This window comes from Toxorhynchites rutilus, chromosome 3 (genome assembly GCF_029784135.1).
Source record: "Toxorhynchites rutilus septentrionalis strain SRP chromosome 3, ASM2978413v1, whole genome shotgun sequence".
Lineage (NCBI taxonomy): Eukaryota > Metazoa > Arthropoda > Insecta > Diptera > Culicidae > Toxorhynchites > Toxorhynchites rutilus.
The window spans coordinates 194,473,939-194,484,662 of NC_073746.1; positions in this window are offsets into that span (position 1 = coordinate 194,473,939).

Consider the following 10,724-nt stretch of genomic DNA (forward strand, 5'->3'; position numbering starts at 1 on the left):
GCTTCCCAGCATGTCACAACACATTTGGTAATGTTAAGTGTTGGGTGGAAATCAATTTTAATTTTTGTTCCGTCAACCAATGTTTTGAGGGATAGAAGTATGTCAACATGTTCCGGATTTCGCACTTTTAGAACATATCTAGAACGATTGTTCTCCGTACGTGCATTTTCAATTTCCCTTGATAGCATCCTGTATGGATTATCCGAGTGTCGTAGTGATTCTCACAGGGTTCAACATGAGTGGCGTAGTGATAACATCACAGGCAAAGACAAGGACAAGGACGGCAACCTGCTTACTGAGAAATCGATGTTTGCAGCCAGGTGAAAGGAGCACTTTCAGGCGCTATTGAACGGTGAGGAGCAAGATGAGCAAAACAGGAACAGGATGAGGATTATGAATGACGAATAAGCTGTGGAGCCACCAACACAGGAGGAGGTTAAAAAGGCGATTAGTGGACGGAAAAACGGCAAGGCCGCTGGGAAGGATGGTATCCCCGTCGAATTTCTAAAAGCGGGAAGCAAGCGGCTGTACTATTCGATACACCAGATCATATTGACGATCTGTGCGGCTGAACAAATGCCGAACGACTGGTTGGAAGGTCTCATATGCACAATCTACAAGAAGGGCCATCGACTCGATTGTAGCAACTATCTAGGCATTACGTTGGTTTTCGACCAGGGCGTTCCACGACGGATCAAATGTTCACCCTGCGACAGATCCTCGACAAGTTCCGGGAGTATAACTTGCAGACTCACCATCTGTTTGTAGATTTCAAGGCGGCATACGACTCAGTGAAAAGAAACGAGCTGTGGCAGATTATGCTGGAACACGGTTTTCCGACGAAACTAATTAAACTGAGTCATATGACACTGGAAGGATCGAAGTCATGCGTGCGGATAGCTGGCGAGACATCAGCCGCGTTCGTAACGTTAGATGGACTGAAGCAGGGGGATGCGCTCTCCAACTTACGGTTCAACATAGCCCTTGAAGGAGCAGTACGAAGAACAAACGTGCAAAGAAATGGTACGTTCATCACGAAATCGCACATGCTCCTTGGTTTTGCGGACGACATTGATATCATTGCTATCGACCGTAGGGCCGTGGAGAAGTCCTTTAGGCCTTTTAAGAGGGAAGTGGGGAGGTTGGGACTTATCACCAACTCTGCCAAAACAAAGTACATGGTAACTGGCAAGGTGCGTGGAGGTTCCGGTGATGTTGGTACTGAACTGGAGATTGATGGGGAAAGATTTGAAGTGGTTGATGAATTCGTTTATCTTGGTACGCTTGTGACAACGATATGAGCCGTGAAGTGAAACGACGAGTTGCAGCTGCGAACAGAGCCTTCTACGGACTACATAACCAGCTAAGGTCACGTAGTTTGCAAACTCACACAAAACTAGCGCTGTATAGGACGCTGATCCTCCCGGTGGCCCTTTACGGACATGAAGCATGGACGCTGAAGGAAGCTGACCGACAAGCGCTCGGAGTTTTTGAGCGTAAAGTTCTGCGATCGATACTTGGGGGTAAATTGGAAGATGGAATGTGGCGCAGGCGCATGAATCAAGAGTTGTACCAGATATACAAACATGCTGATATAGTGAAAGTAATAAAGCGTGGCAGGCTGCAGTGGGCTGGACATGTAGCCAGGATGCCTGACGAGAGAGCCGCCAACACTATATTCAGTAGGCCTCGTACTCGGTGGATGTGCGCGGTGGAAGAGGATGCACGATCTGCTGGTGTACGAGGTGATTGGACAACTGCTGCCCAAGACAGACGAAGCTGGACATCTCTAATTCGTTAGGCCCTCGACCGATGAACGGTTCGTTGTCCAACAAAGTAATGTAAGTAAGTATGGATTTTCCCACGATTTGCACTCTCCCAAAGAACCCATTTATTCTTTGGGAAAGTGCAGCCTTCTTCTGCTTGAAGCAAAAAGAAGTGTGCCTGCCCGAACTCACCGTTAGGGTCCATCCATCTTGGAACAGTACTTGTGAAATTAAACGTCTTTTGTGTATATCAGGTGGTATAAAGCCACCACTGCTTTTTGCCGCCATATTGACGGCTGAGTTAATTAACCCACCTGGTTATCAATATAAATATGCAACTTTCGAACAAAGGGAAGGAAAGGAAATTGTCGCTTACCGATAAATTTTCTGTTAGAAGATCAGTGATAAACGATATCACCAAAAATTCATCACAGAAACCAGTGCCACAGATTATCAAAATTTATTCACGAATGAAGGAATCAGATTTTTCCCAGTATCGGATGAATTCTCTTCTGTTGAAACTCAACACCATATCTGCCATAATGAGTATAACACAAGAGTCAATAAATTTAGGTGATTATCACGTACGTTAAGTTGATCTTCATCTCTTGCAGTGAATTTTTATTGAAAACGTTACACGCATTGCACATATAAAATGTGGTGTATGCCTTTTCCGAGCAATCGTAAGTAGATTTATAAAACGTAGCAAGAGTTGTTCTATACATTCCATTGCCGAAGTCGTCATAAACAAGAGTTTTGTGTGATGAATTGCCATCCTTTACCATTAATCGATTACACTCTCAATTGGTGACGTTGAATTTTATGCTCTGATTTTCACTAACACGCAATGATCTTCATTTTCGACCTTACGAATACCATGACGAAAAGGAAGATGCAAATGAAAAAATGGGTGGGTTATATCTATGATATAACCGCAAGGCTGACGTGGGACTACCTTAGCTTAGCAATCATTTGTTTGTATTGATAAAATTTTTGATTGAATGAAACAATTTCCGATTCAATTGAACCCAATATATTTGCTTTGTGAGTAAAAGGATTGTATAATGCCATGTAAGGTCAATTCATGAATTGTGATAGATTTATTTGTTCATCGTCAAACAAATGTAGGCTACATACTTATATATTAATGATACAATGTTTTCTTAAGTTAAACACTATTCCTACGGTATATGTTTCATGATTATGTTCTTCGTTACAAGTAAATTTAATGACAGTCCTTTTACGTTTGATATGATGACACCTTGGTTTAGAAGTCTGTATTAGGTAAACACATTCCAGTCGGAACAAAAATGCCCCCGACTTGCATGTTTTTGCAATGCCAATTTCCCCACGCTCCATGGGTTTGAAGTCTGTGTTAGGGAAACATATTTTAGTCAAAACAAAAATGCCTCTCGACATTCGTCTCTCGCCTTGAGAAAGGCCCTTTGAAAACTCTACTCTACTTTACTCCAGCACTACCACCTCCGCCCTCTTGCCTTGAGAAAGGCACTCGATCACTCGCCGTCCAGCTCGTCCAGCAACGATGTTGTCCAGTCGGTGTCCACACAAAGAATGGCTGACGGTGAGAACAAAAATCCCCATACTTTCATGTATTTGCGATGCCGATTCCCCCAAGGCTGCTTTGTTATGATGACTGTGTTGGGGAAACCGTAAATCGGGCCAATCAAAACGAGACAGTTAGGGCGTTTAGATAACGCTTAACATTTAACAGTTATTCAATTGTTTATCTAATGAAAAATAACATTTTATTAATTGCGATAGAAGCGTAGAAATATTCCCTATCAGTTGATGCAAACATCTTTCCGATCCAGTAAAAAATGTACGAGTTATAAGCATTCGGAATCTTTCATTTGTTCCTGCATGTTCTGTGTTTAGGTTTTCATTTTACCCTCCATATACTCCGGTTAGACGTAGTCCCACGTCAAAATGAACTTCATGGCAAGCTGATGTTGATGTTCATTCCACTGGGGTTCATTGATAGTGTTGTTTCATATTTATCGACTCTCGCTTGAGCAGTAGATTATCAATACAAGGAAGGCAGAAATTCGCCGAATTTGAATGTCGTGAACGTGAATTATAGTTGTTTTTATAGTAGGTTGTTTCCAAGATTCGACCGCATTGTTGACGTAGAACTACGCTGTTATTTTATATAAGTCGCTTCGGATATTATTCTATAATGCTGTGAAATTTTCGAAACAACTGCTTAGTAGAATAATCTTTGAAATGGTTTTTCATTGTAGAATCAGTTGACGATAATTGATTGATGATTCATTCTTGCCCTCGCAAAACAATCGTATGTCGCAATTTATTTCATGTCAATGCATTGAAAATTAACCTCGAACGCTATTCCGGTGGCATTTTTCGCAACTGACATAGACTCGGCTACAGTTGATTATATACATGTTACACCAGCACCATTATTCCACATCTCATAACTACATCAATATATCTTTGGCACCGAATGGAAACAACAATGACAACACTTGCAAGTATCAAATATCATGGTACATGTTATTTAGTATTGCCTCAAAGCAATCACAACTCTAGGCATCGTTCGTACAACGTAAACCAAACGCCAAACAAGCGTTCGCCATAGCATGCTTACAGAACCGTACATTGGTGGCTTGAAGCTACTAGAAATACAAATACTTCTCATCATTTTGCGCTATTCTCAAAAGAAACGCTTTTGTTAATATTACTGGCCTCAAAAAAAGTTACATTATTTTCTCATGCTCGAGAGAAGCGCAGCTGTCACCCTTAGTGGAGGAATTTTTGCTACTGGTAAGCGAAACCTAATCACCTACAAAACTCCAGAACGACATTTACTTTCTTGGTGACTGAACAAGCGAAATAAACTCTTTTTGTTAATATCAACAACCTCGAAAACAGTAGCAATGCTTCATTATGATCAATATTAGCGCAAATGCAATCCTAGTTGAAGGTAGTTTTGCGACTGGCACGCGAACCTAAATAACTTATAACATTCAAGACATTCAAGATGTTGGTATTCCCCAAATATTTTTGACGTAGGACTACGTCTTTCATTTCTATACCGGGGTGTAAAATCAAAGTTTCGAAAACGAAAGCGTTACGCCGAAGACCGAGATTTTGAGTGTTAATAGCTCCTAAACAACTGAACGAAATGGTATGATAAACACTTCATTCGAAAGATAAAATGTCTACGCGTTCTATACTTGTTACTTTCTGATCCAAAAACTTGTTTCAATAGTCTTAAATTTGCTATCAAAATAGGCTATTGAAATCTCCAATCGGTATAGAAGCGAGCGCCACTCGGAAATCCACTCAGTTCTAATTGAACAGCGATTGGAGCATGTTGTCGCTGTTGTGGTGAAGCTCTTCATTTATCATGAAAGCGCGGATGAACGGTGTCACCAAGAGCCTGTTTGTGCACCTTAGGCCAGAAGGGAATCCATCAGGAGGAGAGTGATGCTACAAACGGTTCCCCGGGAAGATCTCGAAGCAGCCGCCACACACACACATACACGCACGGAATTCTTTCCGTTTGGATCGAGAAAGATCCGGAAAATAATCTGCCAGTTCCTCTAGGAATTTAGAAATACATTCATGTGAAAGAGTTTATTTGAATGTTTTCTATCCATGTAACACTGTGACCAAATATGTTTCAATCAAGTGCTATTAACAGATGGTTATCGAGTTAGCATTAACCACTGGTGGGCTTCCAGTATCGAGGAAAATGTGGAAATATCTAATCGTTACTGAAAATAATCTGCCAGTTCCTCTGGGAATTTAAAATTACATTCATATGAAAGAGTTTATTTTAATGTTTTCTATCCATGTAACACTGTGACCAAATACATTAGGTTTTGTGATTTTTCAATCAATCGCAATCAACAGGATAGCTTCTGAAGATTATTCTTCCCCATCAGTAGGATATTTCCGTATCCAATATTGGATGCATAAAACCTTGTGCCTCCAACGTAACGCTCTCGTTTTCGAAGTTCTCCAAATATTCATTCATTCAGAATGAATTCAGATTCAACTTCATACAAATGATCTCAAAATCAACGATAGTCCTACGTCACCCTTGTGGTTATACCATAGATATAACCCACTTCCTGTTTTTAAAGCATAACCTTAACGCCTGCTTCGCCATAACGTCAGTTTAATGCATTGATGCATTCTCAAAGGCACCACAGAAGCCGTTCTTATTTTCGACCGACGCGCCGAAATCTCCTATTTTGCTGTTGTTCAATGCGGTGTCACACTCGCGAAGGCTCGGTTCAGTGCGAGCGCTTTTCACTACACCAACATCGCGTGCATCATTAGATGACGCTTGCCTCGAAATTTCATTGCCCCTGGCAATGCGTTCGTTTTGTGCAGGGCTAGAGCCTGCCTCCCTCTTTTTCTTGCTCATCACACACTACGGGAAACGTCCAATTTATGACGCGGGAAGAAAAACACACGATACGAATAAAGAATAACGAACAGAAAAAGCAAACGACGATATCCAAGTTGGATTACCACTGGTGGGTTCCAATCTTAGATCGAAGTGCAGCGAAAGCAAATTGAACTGGATTGCTCAACAGTCCGATGCCGAATGAAATTTTGCCTCAGCGAGATCCACTGTTTATACTCAAGGCAGATATTCCCCTTCATTCTTCTACTTTTCCTTTGTTCACGCCGACTTCAAATCCTACGATTTCCCCTTCGTTGGTCGTCGATAAGTTGCTCGTTATTGACAGATCTGTTCGGGGAAGCACACAAATGTATGGAAAAATGAAAACGCCTAAAGTTTTCATGAATTTTAACCATTTACAAACCAGGGCATTCTAATGTATAGAATATTAAACAAATCTTACGGAATTCCCGATTCGTTTAGTATGTAAATCGCTAAAATCCGTTCGCGGCAAAAATAGTTATTAACGTTAACTTTATTTCATAAAAACGTGACCTGTTTTCTGATTTGGCACCCTTAATGAAAGACGTAGTTCTACGTCAAAACCATACGCCACCGATTATTTTATAGTCTACTGTTTACAATTCTTCCATAAGTTTCATTCACATTTGTGTATATGTGTGATCATTGTATTTAGGGAATAACTATACGAAAGTCAAACATTTGTATTTTGCTTTTGCACGTATGAGTCTCACGACGATTAGTTTATATATGAATCCGTTCAATCCGGTGACAAAAGGGACTAAAACAAATTAGGATAGTCCGGTAATGATTTTATGCATTATATTCAATAAATATCCAAGCCACTAGCATTGATTCATACATTTCATTCAACAATATTCTAGAATATGAAAAAATTATAGGAGGTTGTGTCCAAAATACGACCGCATTGTTGACGTAGAACTACGCTATTATTTTATATAAGTCGCTTGTTTATACCTTCGGATATTATGCTATAATGCTGTGAAATTTTAGAAACAACTGCTTAGTAGAATAATCTCTGAAATGATTTTTTCATTGTAGAATCAGTTGACGATAATTGATTGATGATTCATTCTTGCCCTCGCAAAACAATCGTATGTCGCAATTTATTTCATGTCAATGCATTGAAAATTTACCTCGAAGGTTATTCCGGTGGCCTTTTTCGAAATTAACATAGACTCGGCTACAGTCGATTATATACATGTTGCACCAGCACCATTATTCCATATCTCATAACTACATCAATATATCTTTGGCACCGCATGTGAACAACAACAATGACAACACTTGCAAGCATCAAATATCATGCTACATGTTATTTAGTATTGCCTCAAAGGAATCTCACCTCTAGATATCGTTCGTACAAACTAAGCGTAAACTAAGCGTCAAACAAGCGTTCACCATAGCATGCATACATAGCCATACATTGGTGGCTTGAAACTACTAGCAATATAAACATTTCTCATCATTTTGCGCTATTCTCAAAAGAAACTTCTTCTGTTAATATTACTGGCCTCGAAAAGAGTTGCATTACTTTGTCTCTCGAGCATAGAAGCGCAGCTGTCATCCTTAGTGGAGGAAGTTTTGCTACTGGTAAGCAAAACCTAATCACATACAAAATTCCAGAACATTTACTTTCTTGATGACTTAACAAGAGAAATAAACTCTTTTTGTTAATAACAACCTCGAAAACAATAGCAATGCTTCATTATGATCAATATTAGCGCAAATGCAATCCTAGTTGAAGGTAGTTTTGCGACTGGCACGCGAACCCAAATAACTTATAACATTCCAGTAAGACATTCAAGATGCTTGGTATTCCCAAATAATTTTTCGGTGCACAACCTTAACGTCTGCTTCGCCATAACGTCAGTTTAATGTATTGATGCATTCTCAAAGGCACAAACGAAGCCCTTATGAAGACGGAAAATAAACAATGTTAACTGATTGGAAAAAGACTGAATTATGCCACACAGCTTGTACTCTGCTGTAACACCCATCGATGCGAATTCGCTGATGAGTTTGTCAAGAGCGACCGCCTTCACCACCAGCGGAGGGAGCTTGATTTTGGTTGCTGCCTGGGCGTTTACATTTTCGACCGACGCGCCGAAATCGCCTACTTCGCTGTTGTTCGGTGAGGTGTCACATTCGCGAAGGCTCGGTTCAGTGCGAGCGCTTTTCACTGCACCAACACCACGTGCATCATTAGATGACGCTTACCTCGAAATTTTATTGCCCCTGGCAATGCGTTCGTTTTTTGCAGGGCTCGAGCCTGCCTTCCTCTTTTTCTTGCTCATCGCACACTACGCGAAGCGTCCAATTTATGACGCGGAAAGAAGAATAGAGATGGGCAAACCGTTCATGAACTGTTCAAAAGAACTAATTCACCAAAAAGAGTGAACGAACGTTCGTTCTTTTCTACTAGGCAACAGTTCATATGAACTGTATACCCAGTTCAGAACGAACTGACCGCTGACTCAACTGTGTATACAGTTAAGTTCAGAACGAACCGTGTATGGTGAACGATGAACTGTGTATGCAGTTCAGAACCAGTTCAGAACGAACTGTGTACGATGACCGCTGGCGGAACTGTATATACAGTTCAGAACGAACTGACCGCTGGCTGAACTGTGCATACAGTTCAGAACGAACTGTGTGGGGTGATCGATGTATAAGAGGAAAGAAAACGAACGAGTGATAGATCAATGGTATTGCAAGGTGAATGGTCTTCAAATTAACGAAGGGAAACAAACGATAGCCCAATGAAACAACAAATATAAGATGTCTGTATTGTCGTTTTCATAATAAAACGCAGCATTTCAGGATACGATGGTTTTTAAATTGAATTGTTTGATTATTGATCAAATTATATTTTCATATTTTTAAGTTGAGAGTTGAGTTGAATTAACATTTCAGTAAGATGATATGTAAATCGACCTCCCCAAGAAAATACAGTCGAAAACGAAATGTTCCAAACAGTCTTGTTAAACAGTAAACGAATATTCAGGTCGCTGATATGAAACATTTTGACGTGGGACTACGTCTAACCGGAATATATGGAGGGTAAAATGAAAACCTAAACACAGAACATGCAGGAAAAAATGAAAGATTTCGAATGCTTATAGCTCGAACATTTCATACTGGATAGGAGAGATGTTTGCATCACTTGATAGGGAATATTTCTACGCATCTATCGCAACTAACAAAATGTTGTTTTTCATTAGATAAACAATTGAATAACTGTAAAATATTAGGCGTTATCTAAACGCCCTAACTGCATCGTTTTGATTGGCCCGATTTACGGTTCCCCTAACACAGCCATCAAAACCAAGCAGCCTTGGGGAAATCGGCATTGCAAATACATGAAAGTAGGGGGACTTTTGTTCTCATCGAAAAATGTTCCCTAACACAGACTTTAAAACCAAGCAGCGAAATCGGCATTGCAAATACACGAAAGAGCCTAGAGGCGAGTGAACTGAAAAGTTTAAACCCTCTTAAAGCCAAAAAGAAGAAGAAGAACACACGAAGGTAGGGGAAGCTTTTGTTCCCACCGAAATGTGTTCCCTAATAGAGATTTCTAAACCAAGGTGCCTGGAGAAATCGGTATTTCAAATTCATGCAAGTCGGGGGTATTTTTGTTCCGACTGGAATGTGTTTCCCTAACACAGACTTCAAATCCATGAAGCGTGGGGAAATCGGCATTGCGAATTCATACAAATCGGGGGTATTTTTGTTCCGATTGAAATGTGTTTCCCTAACACAGACTTCAAAACCGAGGTTTCTGGGGAAATCGGCTCTGCAAATAAATGCAAACTGTGAGTACTTTTGTCCTCGCTTGCCTTTGTGCAGAGTGGAATATGTCTGTCCTAACATGATCTTCTAAACTTAGGAACCTGGGAAAATCGTGCAGCCACTAGAAGCGAATGACATATATTTTACACATATATTTTGTTCTAGTCATCATACCAAACGTAAAAGGTCCGTCATTAAATTTACTTGTAACGAAGAACAATCAATCACAATAAATGAATTGACTTTACACGGCATTTGTTCATTTTTTTCACTCACTGAGCAAATATATTGAGCTCAATTGAATTTGGAAACTGTTTCATTCAATCAAGAATTTATTCAATACAAACGAATGATTGCTAAGCTAAGGTAGTTCCACGTGAACCTTGCGGTTATATCATAGATATAACCCACTCATTTTTTTTCGATCATATCATATTGTGCTCCATAATTTTGAGATAGGCGTTCGTGTTTTGGTATAGTTTTACTATAGCAGCTATTGCCAAACATCGCAAGAAGAGCATACAAAGCTAGTTTGTGCTGAGAAAAGTAAATCACGGTACGAACTAAATCAAAATTTCAAAATCAATATTTGATTTGAGATATTTTTCACAAAATTCGTAGAATAATTATTTGCTAATAAATAGCATTTTATGAATGAACAGAACAGTCTCACATAACATCCCACACTTTTTTATACTTGCTTTGACATATCCCTCTACTGTGCA